The sequence below is a fragment of the Oryctolagus cuniculus genome, chromosome 4 (genome assembly GCF_964237555.1).
Source record: "Oryctolagus cuniculus chromosome 4, mOryCun1.1, whole genome shotgun sequence".
NCBI lineage: Eukaryota > Metazoa > Chordata > Mammalia > Lagomorpha > Leporidae > Oryctolagus > Oryctolagus cuniculus.
This window is the reverse complement of record NC_091435.1, coordinates 140431831-140457346: the sequence shown is the minus strand read 5'-3', so window position 1 is coordinate 140457346 and position 25516 is coordinate 140431831. Positions and strand designations below refer to the sequence as shown.

General features: G+C 50.5%; 1 long non-coding RNA gene across 14 annotated transcripts in view; it reads left to right on the top strand.

Moving 5' to 3' along the window:
- The window catches only part of ZBTB38 (zinc finger and BTB domain containing 38), a 112758-nt gene that overhangs the window by 54852 nt on the left and 32390 nt on the right, over window positions 1-25516 (top strand). Inside the window, exon 1 of one of the 14 annotated variants that reach the window (XR_007908738.2) lies at window positions 6750-6879. The exons of 11 other annotated variants lie outside the window; for them this stretch is intronic. This is a non-coding gene — a long non-coding RNA (zinc finger and BTB domain containing 38). Of the gene's footprint in view, window positions 1-6749; window positions 6880-13470; window positions 13607-16525; window positions 17328-25516 lie in introns of those variants that run through there. 2 more of the 14 variants (XR_007908739.2, XR_001794617.3) reach the window with 2 other exon arrangements.

Genomic DNA, 25516 nt, shown 5'->3' with positions numbered 1-25516 from the left:
AGACACAGTCACCTGCCAAGGGTTAGATTGGGTTCTTCTTCATCTTTTTTTTTTTTAAAGATTTATTTATTTTATTGGAAAGACAGAAAGCACCGGTCCCTCCATTGGCTTCTTATATCATCCCAGGGGCTGCAGAAAAGAGTTGGAGGCATTATTTTATTTTCTGGAATTTTCATGGAAATTGAGGATAAAATGAGCAATGAGCAAGAAAATGAGATCCCGTACTTAACATTATCTTATTTAATCCTCATAAGAACCAGGTTGCACTGTTATGTTCACTTTTAGATTAAAAAAAAAGGGGGGCGGGTGGGGCTGGTGAGGTGCAGCAGGTTAAGCCACTGCCTGCAACGCCAGCATCCCATCCGCCCGGTGCAGTTTAAGTCCCAGCTGCTCCACATCTGATCCAGGCCTCTGCTATTGAGCCTGGGAAATCATTGGAGGATGGCCCAAGTGCTTGGGCCCCTGCACCCACGTGGGACACCCAGATGGAGTTTCCTGACTCCTGGCTTCCACCTGGCCCAGCCCTGGCCATTGAGATCATTTGGGGAGTGAGACCTGCAAATGGAAGATCTCTCTCTGCCTGCCACCCCCTGTAATTCTGCCTTTCAAAGAAATAAATCAATCTTAAAAAAAAAAAAAAAAAAAAAAAAAAAACAAGAAAATTGACAAACAAGTCTCGAGAGGTTAACTGCCACGTTCACCCAGCTGTTGAGCTAGCAGGACTGGAATCTGAGGCCCAGGGCAGATGAGCAGAGGGCCTGCTTCTCTCCTGAGGATAAAGGTGAATAACTCTAGGGAGAGAAGTGGTGGCCTGGCGGGACTGGGAGCGGGAAGTCTGGAATTGCTGCATTTGCGGACTGTGTTTCCCAGTGCCCAGCAATTCTCATCAGGGACGTCAGGCTTGAATCAAAATCTGCAGTAAAGCACATACACGTGTTATGCTCCAAACTGAACCCCAATTTTTAATATGTGGTATGTGTATATATATATTATCTTATTTATATAAGTATTTATATAATGAATTTATATTTTTATATGTATGTATGTGTTTATATATACATATACACACACATATATGTATGATTGAACAAAGCACAAACTAATCCATTAAACTGAGACATCAACTAAAAAAAACATCCAAACATCAAAATATTCTCTAAAATGAGTCACATGGAGCCAGTGTTATGGCAGAGTAGGTTAGGCTGTTGCCTATGACACCAGCATCTCATGTGGGTGCCCATTCGAGTCCTGGCTGCTCCACTTCCTACCCAGCTCCCTGCTAATGCGTCTGGGAAAGAAGCAGAAGATGGCCCAAGTGTTTGGGCCCCTGCGACCTCCATGGGAGACCCTGATGGATTTTTCAGGCTTCTAGCCATTTAGGGAGTGAACCAGTAGTTGGAAGATCTCTCTCTCTCTCTCTCTCTCTCTCTCTCTCTCTCTCTCTCTGTGTGTGTGTGTGTGTGTGTCTGTAACTCTGCCTTTCAAATACTTTTTTTGTGTGTAGAATAAGAGATAGGAGATCTCACGGCTCTGCCTTCCAGAAACCTTCTTGAAGAGAAGGGAGGAGAGGTGCTCTGTGAGAGCCCATGAGCTATGGCAGGCAGGGCTGATGAGGCTGGATAGAGGAGAAGAATGGCCTTGTCCCACGCAGGCTCGGAACCCACCATCTACGAGTCATACCCCAGCCTGGCCTGTGTGCCTTCGCTTTTTTTTTTTTTTTTTTTTTTTTTGGACAGGCAGAGTGGACAGTGAGAGACAGAAAGAAAGGTCTTCCTTTTGCCGTTGGTTCACCCTCCAATGGCCACCGCGGCCGGTGCGCTGTGGCTGGTGCACCGCGCTGATCCAAAGCCGGGAGCCAGGTGCTTCTCCCAAGCACTTGGGCTATCCTCCACTGCACTCCCGGGCCACAGCAGAGAGCTGTCCTGGAAGAGGGGCAACCGGGACAGAATCCGGTGTGCCGGTGCTACAAGGCGGAGGATTAGCCTAGTGAGCCGCGGCGCCAGCCCAGAATGCCTAATTAATAGTCCACTTGAAAGATTTTTATTTAAATAGTTAATACCATTTTCCATGTGCTTCAAAGGAATGTTAACAGTACAACTGAAGAAAGAAAAGGAGCTGGGTTACATGATCCTCGTAACTAAAGGCCTGTGTGCACATGCGTATATGTGTGCATGCATGTGTGTGCCCTTGTGTGTATGTGTGCACATGCGTGCATATGTACGTGCCTCTGTGTGCACAAGTATGTGTGTGTGTGCACAATCATGCTCATGCTCACGCACTGTGGCTAAGGCTCCATGTAACTGCTCTGCATTGGGGAAGTGATGACCAAGCATCATGGGGGGGCCCCTCTGGGCACACAGGAAGTAGGACATTTGTCCCTCCCACTGAGGAATTTCGCTCCCTAATTTTGAGCATGCATTTGTGATCAAGGATAATTAATTGGTAAAAGTAAAACTAACAATGGCTACTGTTTATGAAGCTTGGTTCTTGTGCCCAACACTATGTCAAGCCCATCATAGGGGTCATCATTTAATGCTCATTGAAGTCCCAGCAGATTGTATGATTAACCCCATTTTGTGGGTGAGTAAAAAGGGGGTGCCAAGAGCACTACAAAGCCAGGTGCACCTGACCTCAGGGTTCAGGCTGCAAACGTCTGTTCCAGGCTGGACCTGGCCTGCCTTCGGTAGAGCCCTTCCCTGAGAATGGGCTAAGGCAGCACCCGGGACCTCAGCTCTCCTGGATCAGAAACCTGGCCCTCCCCACATTCTCCTTCGATGTCGCCTTAGGTTACACCCAGTGAAAGGTGGGTGGTAGGCATTCTTGAAACGAAAGTGGATGAAAATAAAAATAAAAATAAAAATGATTAATATTTATCATTGCCATCCTAAGGGGTTTTCAAAAAGATCTTGGAAGTGTGTATTATTTAAAAAAAAACTATATGTGGACAGCAAAAAAATTTTGCACCAAAGTAAACTTATCTTTTAATTCCATTTTCTATGAACTTTTTGAGGTACCCTGGTATTCTTTGAAATTTCCATTTTTTTAAGACAATGAATTAAGAGCAGAATTTTATGGCAAACACTGAATTTCCCTTCAGTGTTCACCCCAGGGCCGTCTGGTGTTAGATGTGGGATCTGTGCCCATTAGCGAGAGGTGGCCCCACTCCAGTGCAGAGGCATTTCATTAAATGCAACCAATAATGACCTGGAAGTGCTGAGTTCTGTATGTCTTGGTGCTGCTGCACCTGACTAGATAGTGGTTTCAGAACCCCACTGCCTGGGTTCGAGTCCCAGCTCTGCCATCACTAGATGGCATCACTAAATGATCTTGGCCAAGCCCCAAGGCCTCTCTCAGCCTGTTTTCTGGTGGGCACATTAAGATTGCTGCAGGCTTCAATGGGACCATGTGCGACGATGTGCATGTCGTGTGGCCCGCAGTGCTGGGAACACACAGGCGTGCTTAGGAGTTGGAGCATAGCACTGGGCTGCCGTGGTTGACTGAATTTCCTTCTGCCAAAAGAATAAATTGCAGAGGGGTCGTTGCTGGGTTTGTGAGCGATGTGGCTGTCACTCTAAAGTGACCCTCGGAGAGGCTGCCCAGGAGGGCTGCTGCAGCCACAGGAGATGTTCCCCCAGCTCCTCGAGGTGCAGCGCGAAGCCCGGTGGGCCAGCCCACCTGTGCCCCGTCTCCACGGTTCTCAGCAGGAGGCGCACAGCAGGATGCTGGGAGGGCGCCTGCCTAGACACCACCTGCCAGGACGTGGATTGCGTTTGGGTGACGTCATCTCTTCAGGGTCCTTCTGGAGGTTGTGGGGTGAGTCCGAGCGCACCCTGGGGCTGCGCTCCCTCCTGACAAGCACGGATTACCGTACCTGCTCCTGCCGGAGGACGGCGGGCGGGTGCACGCTGGCTGAGCGGCTGCAGAGCAGGGCTTGGGACGCGTGCGCAGCCACAGCCCAGGCCCCTGAGGCTGGGCAGAGGCCCAGCGCCGTCTGCACATTAGCTTCTCGGGAGCTCAGCGAGGCAGAGGCCGTGGGAAGGACCTGGAAGTGATTCCTGCGAGCGGGGAGCCGTGGGAGTGCAGGGAGGGGGGCTACCACGTGGAAGCCAAGTCCTCCCAGACCCGCGGCACCTGGGCCCCACACCACACCCACGCCTCCTCGCCCGCTTCGCAGCCGCGGTGTTTCTTTAAGTCAGTTTAAAATTGTGTTGCCAGTTCCGCGTCCCTGGGCTCTGAGTGAAACCTGTGGGCAGGGCTTGAGGGATTGCCGTTCTCCTCGTGTTGAGAGCCTTGGGAGGGTGCCGCCATCTCAGCTGGTGTGGCACAGCTCAGCGGCAGGCCAGCAGTGCCGATCTGTTTTCTGTGTGTAGCTGTCTCCCACCCCCACACATGTCAGAACAGCCCTCCTGACGCTTGTATGCCCAACTGATGTCGTTCCCCCATCGGCACAGTTGGGCAAATAATGGAGCCGCTCGCGCTGAACCTCACGCTGTGGTCAGGTGTGGTGGCTCCAGCAAGCTTTGTGCCTTGCACTCACTCTGGTCGTAAGCAGAGGTCCCGTGCTAGGGAGAAGGTGCTCGACCATCTCAGCCCTCAGAGTGCTCCCTCTGCAGTAAAGTCACATCCCACGCTGGTCACATCTTGTTTTAGTACTGTCAGAGTGTGGGGAGCAACTCGGATTAGACTGTTCTCGAATTAAGACTTATTCTATGCATCTGCTCTCCCACAATATGGCGCTGGGAGAGGAGGAAACAGCTTCTACGCAGCTGCCTCCAGTTCAACCAATAAACTGTAGGACCTGCTCCTGATTGGAGGAGAGCAGCGTACTCGGCGTGTGGGTAGCAGAGTTGGGATTGGTGGAAGAGGACTATAAAGGAGGAGAGAGACCACATGCACCAGGAACATCTAAGGGGAACATCTGAGGGAACACCTGTGCAGCCCCCGAGAGAGCCGGCCGGCGGTGTGCCGCTCCCCCGCAGAAGTGGGGAAAGTGGCTAGGGGGAACCACCCTTCCACGGAGGTGGAAGGGACGGTAGCCAACCCGGGAAGAACCAGCAGCAAACCCGGGGAGGGCCAAGCAGACGAAAGAACAGTGCAGGGTTTAGTGTCGTTCCTCCATGAAGAGGGGGAGCTACATAATGGTGGCGTGACTCGGATATGAAGCCTAGGCAGGGTCTAGTGTCATTCCTCCACGAAGAGGGGGAGCGACATCAGAGTAAGGACAATGAAAGAAAAGCATGCCAAGAATGGATAGTAGATCTACCTGCTTGGGACCGGGAGGCTTGACGGCTGAAGATCAGGGTAGACTCTTTCCTGCACTGGAGAGCATTCTGGGCCACAGAGGCAGCATGTGCAAAGGCCCCAAGGTGAAGGGAATCTTGGGGACATAGAAGGGTCAGGAAGAAGGCCAGTGGACATTCGAGTTGCAGGAAATGAGGTCAAATCACCTGAGACCTCATAAGCCATAGTAAGATAGTAAGGCCACCGTGCTTGGATTTCGGACTGTGATGAGCCCCGCTGACCATGGTTCCACTCCGTGTTGGCCTTAAGAGTCTCCCCTGTGTTGTGGCTCCCCTGTGTTGTGGCGCAGGCTTACACCAGAAATTGGCTCTGTCCCGGAAATTCTCCCACTGAGGCATCACACACTCCGGTCGGTCTTGTGCTGCACCCTGACCAGCCCCAGCCCCAGCATGAGCCTGTCTGGCCCCGAGAGCACATCAGCCTTTGCTGAGAGGACGTCCACCCCTCGCAGTGGGGGAAGGAGGCCCAGAGAACTCGCCTCCCTGCTGAAGAGCGGCCCTGGGGGTGGCGCTGTGGCGGAGGGCTCAGCTACCACCTTCAACACTGGCATCCTGCATCAGAGTGCCAGTTCACATCCCTGCTACTGTACTTCCAATCCAGCTCCCTGCTAATGTACCTCAAAGGCAGTGAAAGATGGACCAAGTACTTGAGCCCCTGCCTCCTATGTGGGAGACGAGGATGGAGTTCCTGGTTTCTGGCGTCAGCCTAACCCAGCCCTGGCCATTGCGACCATTTGGGGGAGTAAACCAGCAGGTGGAACTTCTCCAGCCTCCTCCTTCTCCATTTCCATCTCTGTTGCTCTGCCTTTCGAGTAAATAAATAAACCAGGGGGAAAAAAAGAAAAAGCAAATCCTGGCTGTGCGAATGTTTTCCGTCAGGTAGCACCTGGAAAATGGCCAGGTGTACAGCTACAAAAGATCCCAGGTCCAAGGCTGGTGGTCCAGCAGTGCCCAGATTGTCCCAGGGGTCTGCTCGCCTTAATTCCCATCCTCAGCTGCCCCTCTGACATGTTCCTCAGCATCTCTTGGTGACTTCTGCCCCTCCATCCCACCCCGCAGCCCTACCTCTAGAGTCCCGGCCTGGGTCCCTTCCGGCCAGGAGCTTCTTGAGGGGTGACTTTGTGTAACAGGCCCATGTTGCAGTTGATTTCTCAGCAATGTTGCAGTGGATTAGTTTCTGAGAGGAGGAGCGTGGTGGGGGCAAGAGGTGCAGAGTCACCACACAGACCCTGGGAGTTGGGTGAAAGCAGGCTTGAGGCGAGCAGCCCGCAGACTCGTTTATTGCAGTTGGTGCAACATCTTATATAGCCACGACCAGCCAATCTGGTCAAGGGGCGGTCTATGCCCCAACCAGTCACAGCCTGTTGCCAAGCAGTTTCCAAAGCCATCCAATCACAGCCTGTTGCCAGGAAGGCTCCGTTGCCAGGTGGGTTTCAAAGCCATTCCTGAGTAACTGACGCTCGCTTGCCAGCGGCCACCTTGGCATGGCCTTCTCATTCCACCACAGGCCCACAGCTGGGACTCAATGTGCCCTGCTCTGATGTAATCACCGCTGTGGGTGTCACATGCGGGGCATAGGGTGAGTGCCCTGACTCCCAGCCCTCCACGGGAAGTGGCAGGCTTTGCCATCAGCAGGTCACTTCTGGGTTCAGTTCTCACAGCGTCACGTGGGCATCACAATATAGCAGCTTCCTTGTACTGAGCGTTGACTGTGAATCCACTTAGTTCTGTGAGCGTGTCTCCGTATTTGTGTTTTATGTGCCTGCCTCACTGTTTTGTTTTTGTTTTTTTTTTTTTGGGGGGGGGGGATGGGAGGAGCAGAAGGGAGGATTTCAGCGAGATAAGATGCAGAGTGCCTCACAACCTGAAATGTATCAGACAAAAGTGACTTTATTCAGAATGGTTTGGGAGGCTCAGACAGCTGAGAATGGTAACGGGCAGTATTTATGGTGAGTGGTTCATGTATTGCTGATTTGCAAACATATCTAATTATAGTATAGGTTGTTCATTTGAAACATTTTATTTATTTGAGAAGCACAGAGAGATGGTTGCCTACCAAAGGGTCCCATCCTGATTGACTTACCATATACCTGCTCCCGACGGCCAGGTCTGGGTAAGGCCAAAGCCAGAAGCCAAAAACTCAGTCTAGATCTCCCATGTGGGTGGCAGGGACCCTAGCACATGGGCCATCACCTGCTGCCTCCCACGGTGTGCTGTAGCAGGAAGCTGGAATTGGAGGCAGGGCCCAGGCTTCGAACACAAGTACTCCATGTGGGATACAGGTGTGCCAGGTGGCATCTTAATTGCTGGGCCAGACACCTGTCCCAGGTGGTTCATTTTGAAAACGAGTACATTTTGAGGATGTGCTGTGTGCTGGATACTGTTCTAGGTGCTCAAGATACATCCATGGGAAAAAATAAATCCAAGATTGCTACTCTTGTAGGGCTTCACTTCTGGCGAGTAGATGGACAGTAAATCCTGAGTATGTCCGTTGTATAGTGTATTGGAATGTCTTGAGTGCTGAGGGAAAGCCATCAACAGAGCCGCAGATCACTTTTTCCGTCTGAGCCTGGCTTGTGTTTTCTATGCACAGTCTCTTCACTCACTCACTGGATACATGTTTGCTGCCGGCTGCAGCCTGGAGGTGCAGCAGTGAAGGGGGGTGGGCAGAGTGGATGGTAAACCAGCAGGCAGGTGCATGTGATAACTGCAGGTTGAAGTGAGCGGTCTGAAGGAAATGGACCAGGCCACGTGGGCAGCCCTGGCACCAGTGTGTCTCAAGGTCCTGGGACTGGAAGAGACTTGGAGGGAGCATGAGGGGAGCCGAGCAGGCAAGGCTGGGGTGCGGGGTGGGCCGTGGACAGGGCAGGCCTGCCGTGAGGAGTTGGGATGTCATCCTAAAGCAGGGAAGGCCTCTGCGGGGTTTTAGCACAGCTTGCCTGGATCTCGTTTGTGTTTTGAAAAGACCACCCCATAACCCGCGTGAGGGGTGGCAGTTCTCTCCCTGGCCGCCAGCAGGGCAGGCCCCCGACCAGTCTCGAGCTGGTGCAGCGGACACTCCTGTGTGCCCGTGGTGCTTTTCCTGGGCCATCCTCTCGCTTGCTCCTCGATGCACGGTTTCAGGTTCCTTCCGGAGGAACTGGTGTACACTGTGATTCACTGTCTGGTGTTGCTGTGGATTCGTTCTGAGAGAAGTGCGGTGAGGGCAAGAGGCGCGGAGTCACCACTCAGATACCAGGAGTCGGGTGAAAGTGGGCCAGAAGCGAGCAGCCCACAGACTCATTCATTTCAGTTGGTGCAGCAGCCAATCCAGTAAGGGGCGGTTTATGCCCTAACCAATCACTGCCTGTTGCCAGGCAGGCTCCCTTGCCAGGTGGGTTCTGAAGCCATTTCCTGAGTAACTGACGCTCACTTGCCAGCACCATCTTGGCATGGCCTTCTCATTCCACCACATTTACCCCTTTTCATTTATTTTTGAGCAACAGGAGGCATGATCCTTGGCTATACCATTGTTGACTCTGTTTCCATGTGGTCTCTGTACATGTCTATGCCTGTTTTAGCTTGTCCCCCAGGGGATCTTATCCATGGTTGACTAACCAGCCCTCAAAATGGGAGACCCCAGGAGTGCTTGCTCAGATGGAGGTAGGAATGAGAAAGAATGGTAATCAGGAATAGCATGACCACACGCAGGTTGTGGGCCATTCGAGTGGCTGACCAGAGCTAGAGGGGTGTAAAGCAGTAGTGGATGTGGCTGTGGGCAGTTCCTCAGGGAAAGATGATAGGGCAGATGCGTCTGCTAACAAGGCAGACTCTCAGTCTTGTTCAGCTGGTTCTAGTTGACTGTCAGTTGCAGGCTTGATGTTTCTGGCTGGTACCCAATGGGCTGTCCCGCATTCTCTGGAAAGACACAAGCATATCCTCGGCCCTTGGTTAGGAGAGGGTGTGGTCCCTTCATTCTCCTGTCAGGGGGTCTTTCCACCTAACTATAGGGGATGGGGTCTGGGATAGAAAGGATCCCCAGTGTTTATAAGCTGGATTGACCCCTTGGGAATCAAAAGTAAGAAAATTGATAGTGAAAAGGACCTCAGTCAAAGCAAGCTTTGGGTCTGGGGGCATATGATTGTTTTTCTTTGTAAGAGATCTTTAATCATCCTATGAATTCTTTCAATGATTGGCTGCCCGTGTGGGTTGTATGGGATACCTGTGACAGATTGTATGTTCCAGGACATCAGGAAGGAATTAAATTCCTGTGATGTATACGCTGGCCCATTACCTGTCTCTATGGTCCAGGAGACACTGAGGATCAGCATGGCTGACTGACATTAGTAGCCTTTTCTCCAGATTGGGCTGTTGCAAATACAGCCTTTGAATAAGTATCTACCACCACATGGACAAACTGAAGTTTACCAAAGGAGTTAATGTGGGTGATGTCCTCTTGCCAGAGCTTATTGGGAGCAAGTTCTCATGGGTTCACTCCTGCTTGTTGCGGTGGCCCTAATGGGGAGAGGAGGGTGCAGTTCTTGTAAGAGCGCACTAGGTGTTTGCATTGGCTCATTGTTAGCTCTGGGAAAATGTTGCTTGCTTACATATGAAAATTTTAGGGTAGTATATGGGCCTGTTCTAGGTGTCCAATAGAAGCCATGTTGCAGGAAATAAGACGATCAACCTTTTCATTGCCTTGGGAAGTAAAGCCAGGTAACCCAGTATGTGATTTTATGTGTGAGATATACCATGGGTGTTTTCTATTCTCAGTTAGCTCTTTAAGTGTCATGAACACCTGGTCAACTGGCTTATTGGTCAGGTTAAAGACTGCAAAAGGGATCGTCTTTGCTTCTTGAACTGAGTATTTGCTGTCCGAAAATATATTTAGCAGCCCATCCTGGCTAAGGAGTAGAACCCTGACTATTGGCCTTATTTCTCCCAACTGTACTGATCCCCCATGGGGTTCTTCATGGATCTTGTCTTTTTCTGTTGAGGACTTGATCACTACTCCAGACAGGGACTTGTTGGCATCTGTAAACGCACACAGGTTGATTAGCAGGGAAAGCATGTTTGTATAGTCTGTTTCTAAGGTTTGTAATGTCTGGAGTAGCCTGTCTGCCGGCAGGTGATTGTCAACCTGTCCTGGGAAATTTATCATAAAGTTTGAAAGAACATGCTATTCTGCATCAATGTGGACAGTTCTAATTGCGATAGGGGTAGGACCACTATGTCTGACTCTGTGTTAAATATCTTATTGGCATAATATCTTAATTTACGTCCCATCATAAGGATGGCATCTACTTTGTTAATGATTTTATGGCACTCGCTCCAGGCTATGTCTGCCCAAAGTGGTCCATCTTGTTGCCAAAAAACTCCTAAGGGGGCCTTGAGGGTAGATACGGTTATGGCAAATAGAGGCACCCAAGGGTCATATCTAAAGGTTTTTAAATTTGACAACTGGGTGTTGATCTTTTCTATAGTGCATTCGGCTGCTGGTGTCAATGTGATATTTGAGGAAGGCTGTTCCCCTTAGTAAATTGAATAACAGTCTAAGTTCTGCAGGGGCTGGAGGACAGAAGGGCTTCAGCCAATTGGTTTGGCTGCATAGTTGCTGAAGTTCATAAGTGAGTATTTATGCTTGACTTTTAGGTTTGGGCCCCTTGGAGATATATGGGAGAAGATTTGAGAACCCAGGAATTGAAAGGAAGGAAAATGTTGTGCCTTTTCTGTGGCAATAGACAAACCCAGGAATTGTAAATTTCTTACTGCCTCACCTAGACAGGCCTTCAGGGTTGCCACATTCTCGTGAGCAAGTAAGATCCACATAATGCATGACCAAACACTGATCTTTTAAGTGTGCTGGTCACATGCAAAATGTATCTTTGGCAAATAGCAGTGCTGTTTTTCATGCCTTCTGGGAGTACTGTCCACTGAAATCTTTTTGCTGGGAGCTGGAAATTGGGCTCCCACACTGTAAAGGCGAAGTAGGCCTTATCCTCCTCCACGATGGGAATGGAAAAGACACAATCTTTAATATCAATGGTAACTATGTGGTATCCATTAGGAATGGCCCTGGATGGGGAGTGCCAGCCTGGAATGTTCCCATCTTTTTAATTATTTTGTTGATGGCTCTCAAATCCTGTAGTAGCCTATATTTTCCCTGTTTCTTTGGTATCACAAAAATGGGTGTGTTGTAAGGGCTAGTGGAGGGCTCTATGTGTCCCTTTTCCAATTGTTCCTGTACCAGTTCTCTAAGGATGCCAAGTTTAGGTTGTAATATTGGCCACTGCTCTACCCAGATGTTTCCTGCTTTTTCCCATTCAATGGGGTTTGGGCCTGGCTTTTGTCTGAGGTGAGCAGTGACCTCTAGAATTGGGGGTGGATCTTACTTGTAGGCTCTCCATCAAAGCTGCTGGCTTGTGGAGATTTGTGATCCGTAGTAAGGACCGCTTGCGTGTATGAGAGCACATCTCTCCCCAGTAAGGTCATGGAAACCTCAGCAATTAGTGGAAAGATGGTTCCGGTATCTCCATTGTCATCTCGCCACATTACAGGCATGATGACCTGATCAGCCGATTTTAATCCTCCAACGCCTTGGCGGTCAGGGCTAGGCACTGTCTTCCAATGTTGCATTTCTCTTGGGTCCCCAGCTTTTAAGACAGTGACATCTGACCCCGTATCAATTAAACCCACAAAGACAATGTCATCTAAGTATAGGGTCAATTTTGGCCTCAGATGGAAGACAGGAACCCACCAGTTAATGGTGGTAGGACTCCCTCTTACTTGCTGGGCTGAGGGCCACCCCGCTGGGAGTTTAAAGGCTTGGTCTTGTAATCTTTTGCCCAATGAAAGCCTTTTTTTTACCTGGGACATGGTGTTTTGGGCTTGCCCCGTCTGTCAGTCTTTGGGCAGTTTCGCCGTAGGTGTCCCATTTCCTGAGATCCCCAACAAACCAGAGGATCATTAGGCTTCCTTGTGTTCAGTTTGTAATGGCCACAGTTAGGGCCTGTATGGGTGTATCAGCAGGGTTTGCCTCCTTTGTGGCTGCTATTCATAAGACTGGGGCGATTGCAGCTTTTGCCTCTTTGGTAGCGCCTTCCCAAGCTAAATGTTTGACCAAATTGTCTGGATCAGGGCCAAGTGGTAATCTTTTCTCTGTTGCCTCCAAGACTCTGGCAAGGAAATCGGGGAACTATTTGCCTGGGCCTTGAACTAGGTTTCTAAAGAGCTGACTATAATAAGGAGAATTTGTATTTTTTAAGGCTCTAAGTGCCAAATCTCTGACCTGATCAGAATAGGCAGCTACTCTGACACAGGCTGTTCATGAGAATATGCAGGTGCCGCGGCTTGTAAGCATATCAAAGGTGACTGCTATTCCATAGGCAGCATTATTCCTCGCCACGGTTTCAGCCTCTTCCTCACAGGAGGCTTTCCACTGTAAGAACTGTGGTCTCGACGAACATGCTTTGAGCAGTGTAACCCAGTCAAAATGAGTTTGAAGGTTCACTGCCTATTGTGTGAGCACCTGTTCAAAGTAGGGAGAGTCGGGGCCTGACTCTTGAGAAGCCTTTTTTAGCATAGTAAGGTCATTTATGGGTGTTGGAATCCAGGGCCTGAATTCTACATCCGCTCTGACATTAACGGCAAACATGTGGGTGGGGTGGGGTCTAGTGGTTGCTCTGAGAGCCTGGGGTACCCAGGGACTGCCACAAACGTGGGGATCCTCACTGGGTGTGGATGGGATGACCTCGCATGGGTTATCGCCTCAAGGTCATCTAAATTCATCCCATGGATATTTGGGGGGTGGCTGACTAGGCGTTGCTGCGCTGTCTGCTGTCATGTCATTTTCACTGTCAGAGCTCTCTCTCCCCAAGTCATCAACTATTACCTGTGTTGGGCGCCAGATGTGGTAGAAGGAGAAGGCCGTGCCAAGATGGTGCTGGCGAGCAAGCGTCAGTTACTCCGGAATGGCTTTGGAACCCACCTGGCAAAGGAGCCTGCCTGGCAACAGGCAGTGATTGGTTACGGCATAAACTGCCCCTTGACCGAATTGGCTGCCTCAGCTATATAAGTTGTTGCACCAACTGCAATAAACAAGTCTGCGGGCTGCTCACCTCTGGCCCGCTTTCACCCGACTCCCGGGGTCTGTGCGGTGACTCCGCGCCTCTTGCTCACACGCGCTCCTACTCTCAGAACGAATCCACAGCAACATCTGGCACCCAACGTGACTGAGAGAGAGACAGCGTGTCGGACTCGGCGAGGTCCCCCCTGGATTTCGGCAAGAAGGCCCCTCGGTGTTTTGTATGCTGTTCAGTTCTTTGAGGGTGAGCACAGAACCCCTTGCGCCCCTTTCCTTGTCCTTGTCCTCTAAGTGACCCCAGGTTAGGCACACACCACCCAGAAGCTTAACACGCTTCTCGGCTCCTCCTTTTACTTTCGGTTCGCCTGGTGAATTCACACAAGGGACTGATCATCCCAGAATTCGGAACCAAGTCATCTTCCCTCACTCGAGAGAGGTGACGCTCCAGAGACACCGTGTGGGCATACGGCCTTGACCTAACGAATCAAGGAAGTCCCCCACTAAGCACACGACATACGTACGATCTGATACACCACTGTCTGTTCGTCTCACATAGGGAACCCCATGCAGAATGCCATCAGCCGCTGAGGTGCTAGGAATTTGCTTTGTTATGGCAGCAGTGCTGTGCCTGTCTTTCCTTTGATTAGAGTTGCCGTGGTGTGCTGCTCTTAAGCACTCAAACGTGGGAAAGATACCCCCTCTCAGAATCCCACACAGATTACCAAACATAGCGAATCTGTGAGTGATAAGAGCCTGTCACTCCAGGCCACTGCCTCACAGGCAACAGTTGATGACTTGGGGAGAGAGAGCTCCGACAGTGAAAATGACATGACAGCAGACAGCGCAGCAATGCCTGGTCAGCCACCCCCCAAATACCCGTGGGATGAATTTAGATGACCTCGAGGCAATAACCCATGCAAGGTCATCCCATCCACACCCAGTGAGGATCCCCGACATTTGTGGCAGTCCCCAGGCACCACAGGCTCTCAGAGCAGCCGCTAGACCCCATCCCACCCACATGTTTGCTGTTAATGGCATGAGAGTTTCTCGCATGGAAAGCCAAGATACTGTGGCCAAAAATGACCTACATGAAAGATCTCTGTGAGTGAGATCCCAGTGGAAAGAACGGGCCATCAAAGAAGGAGGTACCTTTCTCTGAAGGGAGCAGAGAACTTCCACGTTGACTATGGCCTTGTCTAAATAATGTTGGAGTTTGTGAACTCAAGAGGCTTCCATAGCCTTGGCAGCTCATGACAAGAGCCTTGGGTGATTACTGACGTCATAAATAAGAGTGTCAATTGTTAAATCAACAACAGGAATCACTGTGCACTTACTTCCTATGCTATGTAGGACCTCTGTCCTTAATGTGTTATACTCTGAGAATTAGCGGTAAAACTAATCTTCAGACAGTACTTTATACCTTGTGTGTCTGTGTGGGTGCAAACTGTTGAAATTTTTATGTAGTATAGAGTTGATCTTCTGTATATAAAGATAATTAAAAATGAATCTTAATGGAGAATGAGATGGGAGAGGGAGTAGGAGATGGGATGGTTTGCGGGTGGGATGGTGGTTATGGTGGGAAAACTTGCTATAATCTAAAAGTTGTACTTTAGAAATTTATATTTATTAAAAGCTTTTTATAAAAAAAAATTCCAAAGCCCCTCCACGTATGGAGACCACATGGAAACAGGGTCAACAATGGTGTGGCCAAGGATCATGCCTCCCATTGCTCAAAAATAAATGAAAAGGGGTAAATGTGGTGGAATGAGAAGGCCGTGCCAAGATGGCCGCTGGTGAGCAATCGTCAGTTACTCAGGAAATGGCTTCAGAACCCACCTGGCAAGGGAGCCTGCCTGGCAACAGGCAGTGATTGGTTAGGGCATAAACCGCCCCTTGACTGGATTGGCTGCCTCAGCTATATAAGCTGTTGCACCAACTGCAATAAACGAGTCTGCGGGCTGCTCGCCTCTGGCCCGCTTTCACCCGACTCCCGGGGTCTGTGTGGTGACTCCGTGCCTCTTGTCCCCACCACGCTTCTCCTCTCAGAACGAATCCACAGCAACAGTCTGGCAGGAGTCCCCAGCAAGCCAGGGGCACAGGCTGCGTGGGGGGGAGCAGGGGCGCAGCAAAGAGGTGGATTTATTCAATCCAGAGCAGCAGCTGGTGTTCCGTCCATTTTCGGAGAAGCTGCCAGTGGCTAGCTGGAGCTTCATTCTTGTCCCCAAGCCAGAAGGTACCGCAGCCCTCCGTCTGCCCTCCCCGACAGGGAGCAGTCGGCGGAGGGGAACTGGCCACCCTCAAAAATCAGCCGGCCCTTTGGGTGCACAAGAAAATGGTATTTGGTCTTTGAAATAAATTCTTGTTTGTTTTTAATTTTTTTAGAGTTTATTTATTTGTATCTACTTGAAAGGTAGAGAAACAGAGATTGGCCAAGAGATACCTCCCATCCACTGGTTCACTCCCCAAATGCTAACAAGACCCAGAGCTGGGCCAGGCCAAAGCCGGGATCCAAGAACTCCATCTGGGTCACCCATGTGGGTGGCAGGGGCCGAAGCCCTTGAGCCATCGTCTGCTGTCTCCCAGAGTGCATTAGCAGAGAGCTGAGTCAGAAGTGGAGGTGTCAGGACTCAAACTGGCACTTTGATATAGGATGTGGGTATCCAAGCCAGGGGCTTAACCCACTATGCTGCAACAACAGCCACCCCCTGAACCCCCAAGCCGACCCCTACAATGAGAAGTTTCAGGAGACAGGAAACCCCTACTGGGAAACCTGCCTGCAGTCCCATAGCACTCAGATCAAAAAATGCCCTTGGGAGCAGGTGTTTGGTGCAGCAGGTTAAGCCACCGCTTGGGACGCCTGCATCTCATGGGAGTGCCTCGTTCAAATCCTGACTCCTCTGCTTCTGGGCCAACTTCCTGGGAGTTCATTCTGGGAGGCAGCAGATGATGGTTCAAGTACTTTGGCCCATGCCACCAACATGGGAAACCAGGATGGAATATCTGGCTCCTGGCTTTGGCCTGGCCCAGCCCTGGCTATTGTTGTGGCCATTTGGGAAGTGAACCAGCGGATGGAAGACCTCTCTCTCTCTCTCTCTCTCTCTCTCTAACTCTGCCTTTCAAATAAATAAAAGAAATTTTTTATAAAAAAAAAAAAAAAAAAAAAAAAACAGGGGAGCCACAGCACTGGAAACCTGCAGTGATAGATTCCCTAAACCTGTTTGCCAGGTTTCTTTAAAGAGCAAGCAGGTACGTGGGCAAGCTGGATCCTGAGCGGAACCCAGGGGACCAGGCTGCCCCGAGATACTGCTGCATTTCAAAAAACAACAACAACAAACTCAGGCCCTTTTCCCCCTTTGATCTTTCCAAACAAGCCACCTAGAAGATTTGAGCCCACGGCACCATTCCCGAATCTGACAGTGCTCGCTCTCCTCATCTGTGTGCACGCGTCTACAAGTCTGGAGATGGAATGTTTGCCTTTCAGGGTGATAGGTGAGGCTGGCCCAGCCAGCCTCCCACTCTGCTGAAGGCATTCGAGCGGCTTCCTGATACAGGATCCCTTTAGGACGGGCTGGATTTCAGTTAAAAAAAAAAAAAAAGAAACGTCCCTTGCCATTCTCGGCCCTCACGGATCCGACAGCTTAAATGCATCAAAGTCTGGTAAATGCAGCTCCTCTCTGCCCCTCGCTGGGCTGCGTTCGGGGCAAAATCAAAGAGGTGTTTTCCCTTTCCTATCACAGCCCCACCGCATAAAGGGCTTCTGTTCTATAATCTGTTGGGGAGATCTGATGAGTGAGTGTGCTGCTGACACGCGTCACGTGTGGTCTGACGTACTCACCCAATGTGACTCTGAGAAAGTGAACTGCAAAGATGTGCGTGGGTCGCCGGAGCCGGCTCGCCGAAGCATTCCACAGGGACCCCATGCCGGCCCGACATGGACAGCGCGTCCCACGTGTGTAGGATTCCAGGTCCGTGTCCTAATCCAGTGCGGTCTTTTTTTAGTTAGGTTTTAGCTCTTAGTTCTTTTTATAGAAGACGGGTTGCAGTAGAGAGAGCGGAGAACGTTGTCCCGGGAGCTAGGGATTCAGTGTTGCCGTGACACCGCGGTAGCATTCGAGGGGCCGCCGGCTGCACGGCTCCTGGCCTTTCCCTCTGATCAGGAGATTTAGAAACACGGGGTTGAGCCTGGCCCTAGTGGTCTTGAGTAAGTAGCTTCTAGTTCTCCCCGAGGACAGACGCGGGAGGGCTTCCTCCCTTCCTCTGCGGAATGTCTCTAGGATTTACCAGTAGAGTTACACCGGGTCTTGCTTACGGGACCAGAAAGAGCGATGCTGTGTGCTAGATCTGTTGGTTAACAACAGAAAGAGGTCGTCCAGGTTTTCTTTAACATTAGTTTTCATATGATGAGAGCGTTTGTGTAGAAGATGTTGTTTTAAGTTGGTGTTACTTTTGTACATTTCGGTAAAGCTGCCTGAACCAGCAGGAAGAGGATTGAGTGACACAGGAGATCCTGGGAACTCGAGGGTCAGATAATTGGCAAGAATTTCTTCCCTTGCTTGAGAATTCAATCCCAAAATGAATGGACCAATGCCCAAAAAAAGCAGTCTCCGTGGAGGATGTCCTGGGGAGGGTTTGGATTTTACTAGATGAGTGGCTTGGCTTCTGTGGGCAAACGCCTGCTGTGAGTCAGCTCGCCTCAGAAGCTGGCCGTGAGGCTGTGGCAGTGGTCGTTCGCTCGGGCAGAGTGCAGGGTTGCGTGAGCCGAGTGCAGGGTCATGTGAGCAAAATGCAGACTCCCGTGAGCAGAGTGCAGGCTCCCGTGAGCAGAGTGCAGGGTCGCATGAGCCGAGTGCAGGGTCACGTGAGCAGAGTGCAGGGTCGCATGAGCAGAGTGCAGGCTCCCGTGAGCAGAGTGCAGGGGCGCATGAGCAGAGTGCAAGGCCTTGTGAGCAGAGTGCAGGCTCCTGTGAGCAGAGTGCAGGGCCTTGTGAGCAGAGTGCAGGTTGGGGCACTGCCCACAAAGGCCAGGTCCTCCTGAACCCTCCGCAGCCTGGCAGACACTGTTGGTCCACCTGCCTTTTTGGCCCAGCTCAGACGAGCTTGGAAAATGCAGGTCAGCTGCAGAGAGTGTGCACAAAACGCCTTCAATAAAGAAATAAAAAAGTTTGTAAGAAATTTGTTTTAATGCAAAAAGTTTTTGAAATTCATGCACACAAGAGGTCTTCAAAAAACTCATGAAAAAAATGTGTTATGAAAAAAATTTCAATTTTTTTTTACCAAAACAAATATATTTTAGCTGTATTTTCCACAGCCGTGCGGAAGCACCCTGTGCCTGTGTGACTGCAGGTGTATCTGTTGGTTTCCATCCTGCGGCAGCTCCAGCTGTCTCTAGGAGTGATTCTTTTATGTTTTACCACACTTCTTGTCCCTTTCTCTTTAGCTGTCATGGGCCTATATATGATTTACTTTGAGAAAATAAATTTTAAATCATTTATTTAAAAGTAATTTAGGGGAACTGGCATTGTGGCATAGCAGGTAAAGCCACCACTTGCAATGCCAGCATCCCATGTGGGTGCTGATTCATGTCCCGGCTGCTCCACTTTGGATCCAGCTCTCTGCTAATGCACCTGGGAAAGCAGCAGAAGATAGCTCCAGTGTCTGGGCCCCTGCCACCCATGTGGGAGACCCAGATGAAGCTCCTAGCTTTGGCCGACCTCAGCCCTGGCCATCATGGCCATCTGGGGAATGAATTAGCAGGTAGAAGATCTCTCTCCCTCTTTGTTAGCTCTGACTTTCAAATAAATAAAATAATTTTTTTTTTTTTTGACGGGCAGAGTTAGACAGTGAGAGAGAGAGACAGAGAAAAAGGTCTTCTTTCCATTGGTTCACCTCCCAGATGGCCACTATGGCTGACATGCCGCACCGGTCCGAAGCCAGGAGCCAGGTGCTTCTCCTGGTCTCCCCTGCGGGTGCAGGGCCCAAGCACTTGGGCCATCCTCCACTGCACTCCCAGGCCACAGCAGAGAGCTGGACTGGAAGAGGAGCAACTAGGACAGAATTTGGCGCCCCAACCGGGACTAGAACCCAGGGTACCAGTGCCGCAAGTGGAGGATCAGCCAGTGAGCAGAAACGCCAGCTATAAAATAATCTTAAAAAAAAAAAAAAAAAATCTTAGAATGGGAACCAGCATTGTGGGACAGCAGAGAAAGTATATCTTTGTAAGATACCTAATCCATTTTCTTTTTTTTTTTTTTTAAAGATTTATTTTATTTATTTGAAAGAGTTACAGAGAGAGGTAGAGACAGAGAGAGAGGTCTTATGTCCGCTGGTTCACTCCCCAGATAGCCATTACGGCCGGAGCTGTGCCGATCCAAAACCAGGAGCCAGGAGCTTCCTCTGGGTCTCCCACGCTGGTGCAGGGACCCAACGACTTGGGCCATCTTCTGCTGCTATCCCAGGCCATAGCAGAGAGCTGGATCAGAAGTGGAGCAGCCGGAGGGGGGGGGGGCCGGTGCAGTGGCACACTAGGTTAATCCTCCGCCTGTGGCGCCGGCATCCCATATGGGCGTCGGTTTTAGTCCCAGTTGCTCCTCTTCCAGTCCAGCTCTCTGCTATGGCCCGGGAGGGCAGTGGAGGATGGCCCAAGTGCTTGGGCCCCTGCACATGGGAGACCAGGAGGAGGCACCTGGCTCCTGGCTTCGGATCGGCACAGTTCTGGCCGTTACAGCCACTTGGGGAGTGAACCAACAGAAAGAAGACCTTTCTCTCTCTCTCTCTCTCTCTCTCTCTCTCTCTGTAACTCTACCTGTCAAATAAATAAATAAAAATCTTAAAAAAAAAAAAAAAAAGTGGAGCAGCCGGGACTAGAACCGGCACCCATATGGGATGCTGGTGCTTCAGGCCAGGGTGTTAACCCGCTTCACCACAGTGCCACCCCCCCCCCATCCATTTGCAAGAAAACCTTTGATCAAATACAGGTCTGAATAACTAGAGCTTGTCTATCTGTCATTCTTTTAGGAAAAAAATGGCATTCATGAAAAGAAACCTGACTAGTTCTGCTCCAGGCTCAAAGAGCCACGCAAGGGCTTTTCCTCAAGGCAGTCGTCATATATTTGCAGAAGTGTTTTCCTTGTATCTCTCCTTTTATCACACAGAATATTGAAAAGCTGAGTATTCAGGAGCCAAGAGCCAATAACAATAATAATTTCTCCCTCAATTGGTTGCTACCATCCTGACACTTGCTACGGTTCCCACAGTTTGACCAGTTATTACTTTTATAGCATTACTGCACAAGACAACATAGTAAAACAGGCAAATAACAGCTAAATGTTACTTTGAAAATAGCTTTTGCCTCCTGAACCCGCCCAGTCTTGGCAGCCCTGCAGTCCATGAAACATCCTCTGGGAACCACCAGGTTAGAAGACACCAGGAGGAAAATGGACAGGAAGTAACTGCTATTTTCCTAGTAGTCTTGCAGCCTCTAAAGAACAGCTCTCGGGTTCCTCTGGGTCTCCTTATGGCTGCAGAGCTGCAGCTGCTGGAAGCACAGTGTGTGCTTGCAAGCCACTTGCTGCCCAGGGTCACAGGAGCCAGTGCCCCTGTGCCCCCGTCAACCTCGCCAGTGCACGGTGCTGAGGGCCGCAGAGCCGGAGGTGGGTAGGATCTGCCCTGCCCTCAGGGAGCTCTTGGGGACGGGGCTAGAACAGACATTCCCTTCCTTTCTTTCTTTGGTTCTTTCTTTGTCAAAGCTAAGTAATTCTGACCAGCAGGTAAAGAAAACCATTGTAATCAACAAAAATATCTTAGGTGCCCATGCCTGTGAGTTTATTAGGTAAGGCAGAGGCATGGCAGGGGGCAGAGCAGCTGCAGATTCCAAATGCGCTCATTCCCCGAGATCTCCCGGGGCATTCATAGGAAGCAGAGGTACATAAAGTGTGTTCATCACACATTTATAAAATTCTCAAGAGCACCTTATACATCTATAAGGCATGCTTCATCTAAAATCATATCTACGTACTTAAAATTACAAGGCAGATTCTGTATCATGACACAGAGGGTTTTATTTTGCTTTCGCGTTTAGATGTGTGAATGCGGGTGAGCACTCGTTCTGACTTCCTGGGAGCCGTCTGCATGTGGTCCCGTCTGCAGAGCAGTCATCAGTGATACCTCCCTCCATGCTCTCTCAAATGTCCTCCTGTGGACACTGAGTCACGTATTCTTCCTATGTTTATGTATCTGTGCTTTTAGAAATATTTAAGTATAGCATATGTTCATCTATTTGGTCATATATGTATTCATACATATACATGGGCCCACACATATGTGTATATATTGTAAAGGTGTGTATCTTAAGTTACTTTGGGTAAAATACCAACTCAGGAAAACCATAGCATAAGTCAAATGACCACAGTTAGCTAATTTAAAAATGTTTTTCTAAAATCTTGGCTTACCAAAATTTCTGCATCTAGAACATCTTTGCTAGCCTTTTTCATGCTCTTTTTTTATTGTCTTGGTTTTACTACTCAGAAGAGGATACTTATAGCACAAAGTTTGCTTTGAAGAAAATGTTGTAGGAAAGTCACGCCCACTCCCTCCCGTCTTCTTTTTTTTTTTTTTTTTTAAGATTTTATTTATTCATTTGAGAGGTAGAGTTACAGACAGTGAGAGGAAGATACAGAGACAAAGGTCTTCCATCCGCTGGTTCACTCCCCAAATGGCCGCTACAGCCGGAGCTGCACCGATCCGAAGTCAGGAGCCAGGAACTTCCTCTTGATCTCCTATGTGGGTGCAGGGACCCAAGCACCTGGGCCATCTTGTACTGCTTTCCCAGGCCATAGCAGAGAGCTGGACGGGAAGAGGAACAACCATGACTAGAACCAGCACCCATATGGGATGCCGGCGCCACAGGCGGAGGATTAACCTACTGTGCCAAGGCACTGGCCCCCGTCTTCTTTCTAAGGCACACTGCTTTCTCTGAAACCTGTTGTGGGCTTTGCCTTGGCGGGAGCTGTCGAGAAAGGAGATGTGGAACATGAAGCCGCAGCCAGACAGGTGTGTTCAGAAGAATGAAGCCCAGGAGGGGCGCACTCCCAGGTGAACACACAGCAGAGAAAGCCCCTTCCCTTACAGACTAGTGGTGTTTACAGTACAAAGTGGCGGGAAGGGGCAGGGGGTCCGAGCTAAAGCTGGGCTGCAGAGATAGAGGGAGAGCTTGGGCTGGTCCTGAAGGTCCTGCGAGATCACAGTGTGAGCTGGGAGGGGTTTGGGCCGAGGCCAAGGCTGGACTCTGGGGCGGAGCTGCTGAGCTGCGGGGAGAGATGGCTGGAGTCTTCAGATAGCGCTGTGTCCAGCAGTCCAGGCAGGGCGGGGCTGTATTAGCAGCTGGGGCAGAGAATGGGGGCCTGCTTGCTGCATGTAGGAGAGGGGGTCAGTGTGGATCTGAGGCTTTTTGGCCTTGCTCCTTCCGGAGCTCCTAAGGCCTCTGCTGTAAGTTACCATCGGTGAAGAAATGTAGTGGGAGGAGTCAAGTCAGAAAGTCCTGGTTTTGCTGAAATAAGCACGCCCTGCTGTTGTAGGTTCTTTTAGAAGTTTCAGTTTTCGTTTTAGGGATACCCTTGAAGTACGTCTGGTAAGATCTGTAGGCCCAACACATTTGGCTTCCCATTTTTATGAGGCACACACGCTGAAGCTGCCCCAGGAGCCAGGCGGGCCACGTTGCTGGGAGAAGCCGCTCGCGCACGACTGCCGGGGCAGGTGGCGAGCGTGGGAGGGGACCCGGCTTCTCAGCTGCAGTCCTTGCCAAGCAGGCGACAGCTCCAGTGTTGCCTGGTCTTCCTGTTTGTCAAGAAAAGGCACACTGATTTTGTGTTAAATCTTAAAGAGATTTTCAACATTTTTAACTAAGTTTTTCAAAATTTAGGGTTTCAAAATTAGCGTGGACCAGACAAAACCTGCGGGGACCAGATCTGCACTGTGGCCTGCCATGGGTCCCCTCTGGTCTCCAAGCTTGCGCCAGGGGTGCGTGGAGCCGAGCCCTCAGCCGTGGCACCTTCCACCTGTACACGGTGCTCTGGACACTTTGAGGACAGAACACGCCGGCCTGGGAGGGGGCTGGGGTCTTCGGATCGCTTCCTTAGCAAGTTCCAGCACTATGCAGATTTTCCATTTTAGGATGTTGTGGTGACTGAGATTATACATTTCTTGAGGGCATGGAATTCTGACTTGACCTCTTTCTCTTTTTCTCCATTTATTTTTAAAGAAATATTTATTTTACTTTATTTGAAAGGCAGAGTTAGAGAGAGAGAGATCTTCCATCTTCCATCCATTGGTTCACCCCCTCAAATGGCCACAACAGCTGGGTCTGGGCCAGGCAGTAAACAGGAGCCAGGAGCTTCATCTGGGTCTCCTTTGTGGATGGCAGGGGCCCAAGCACTTGGGCCATCACCCATCGCTTTCCCACGAGCAGAGAGCTGCATCAGAAGCAGAGCCAGGGTTCAAACCCGCTCTGACATGGGACGCTGGTGTGGCAAGCAGCAGCTCTTTCTGCCTGAAAGTCCTCTTTCTCCCTTAGTCTGCATCTGCAGAGCTGAATTCCACCCCTGGCGTCCTGTTGCAGGGGTGTGCTCAGCCTCCCGCCTCTGCCTGCTGCTCACCCCTTCCTGGGCCTCCTTCAGACCTGCTAACGACTCCCTGCCTGTGTGATCACTGTGCCCGGGTGCCTTGGTTTTGCAGTGTTTCCTGAAGATGTCTTGGTTCCCCTGCTACCCAGCAAGCTTTCATGGACAGAACCGTGTTTCTCTTACGGCCCTGGGTTGTGGTATCAGCCGTAAGGCCTGGGGCCGCTAGGTGGTTAAAAGCTACCTGAGACAAGGTGGGAAGAGGCCTTCCCAGGGTGTACCTTTGTGCCTTTGCAATTTCAGATCACACGAATGTACTACTTATTCACTGATAAACAAAGTAAAAATGCAAATGGATCCCATGGTCTCACCCGAGCTGGTCTAACCCAGCATCTCCGCAGGAGCGACGGAGGAGGAGCCTGTGATCTGCTATTGCAGAGCCCTCTCCTAGGCGATGCTGACGCATAGCTGGGTTACAAACCCCTGTCCAAAGCACATAGTAGGTTTGCAGTAAGTGTTTGTTCAGAGGCACAAACCGCTATCTTTTTTTTTTTTTTTTAAGATTTATTTATTTATTTGAAAGTCAGAGTTACACAGAGAGAGGAGAGGCAGAGAGAAAGGTCTTCCATCCGATGGTTCACTCTCCAATTGGCCACAACAGCCGGAGCTGCACCGATCCGAAGCCAGGAGCCAGGAGCCTCCTCCAAGTCTCCCACATGGGTGCAGGGGCCCAAGGACTTGGGCCATCTTCTGCTGCTTTCCCAGGCCATATCAGAGAGCTGGACTGGAAGTGGAGTAGCCGGGTCTCGAACTGGTACCCATATTGGATGCTGGTGCTTCAGGCCATAGCATTAACCCACTGCACCACAGCGCTGGCCCCAACCGTTATCTTTCTAAAGCAATTAACAGATGCCTGCTGCTGAGCAGTTGTTCAATAGATATTTGTCCAGGGAATTAAAATAAACTTTGAGTTCAGACATTTCTATCACCACCACGCCCACCTCTCACCTCCCATCCCAGTTTCTTAGCTGGGGAGCGGGGCCATCTGCCTCTCCCCAGGCTCTCACTCTGGGTGGGTGGGGGACTCTCCTCCTAGACCACTAAAACATGGTCTGGTCTCCTACCCCAAGCTGCCTCCGCCTGAGCCCTCAGCACACCGCCTGCCCCCTGCGTTCTTTCTGACACAGATCTGATGTGATTCTCAGTGGCTCCCTGGGACCTGTTGCTGTGATTTGGATGCTGTTTGTACCCCCAGAGGCTCATGTGTTGGAAGCTTGGTCTTCAGGGTGGCCGCCTAGGGAAGTGGAGCCTGTTGGGAGAGCCTTAGGTCAGTTGGCAGCCTGTCCTCGAAGGGATGAAAGTGGTTTCCCATGATCCTTTGCAGTTCTCCAGAGAGCGTTGTCACAGAAGGCCGATCCTGGCCCTGCCAGTCTCTCCCTGGCTCCCTTCTTCCCCCCCAAACATGGGCTGGCACCATCCAGCACGGGTGGGCCCTCGCAGAACCTGTGCCGTGCTGTTGAGATTACTAGTACCCAAACCTG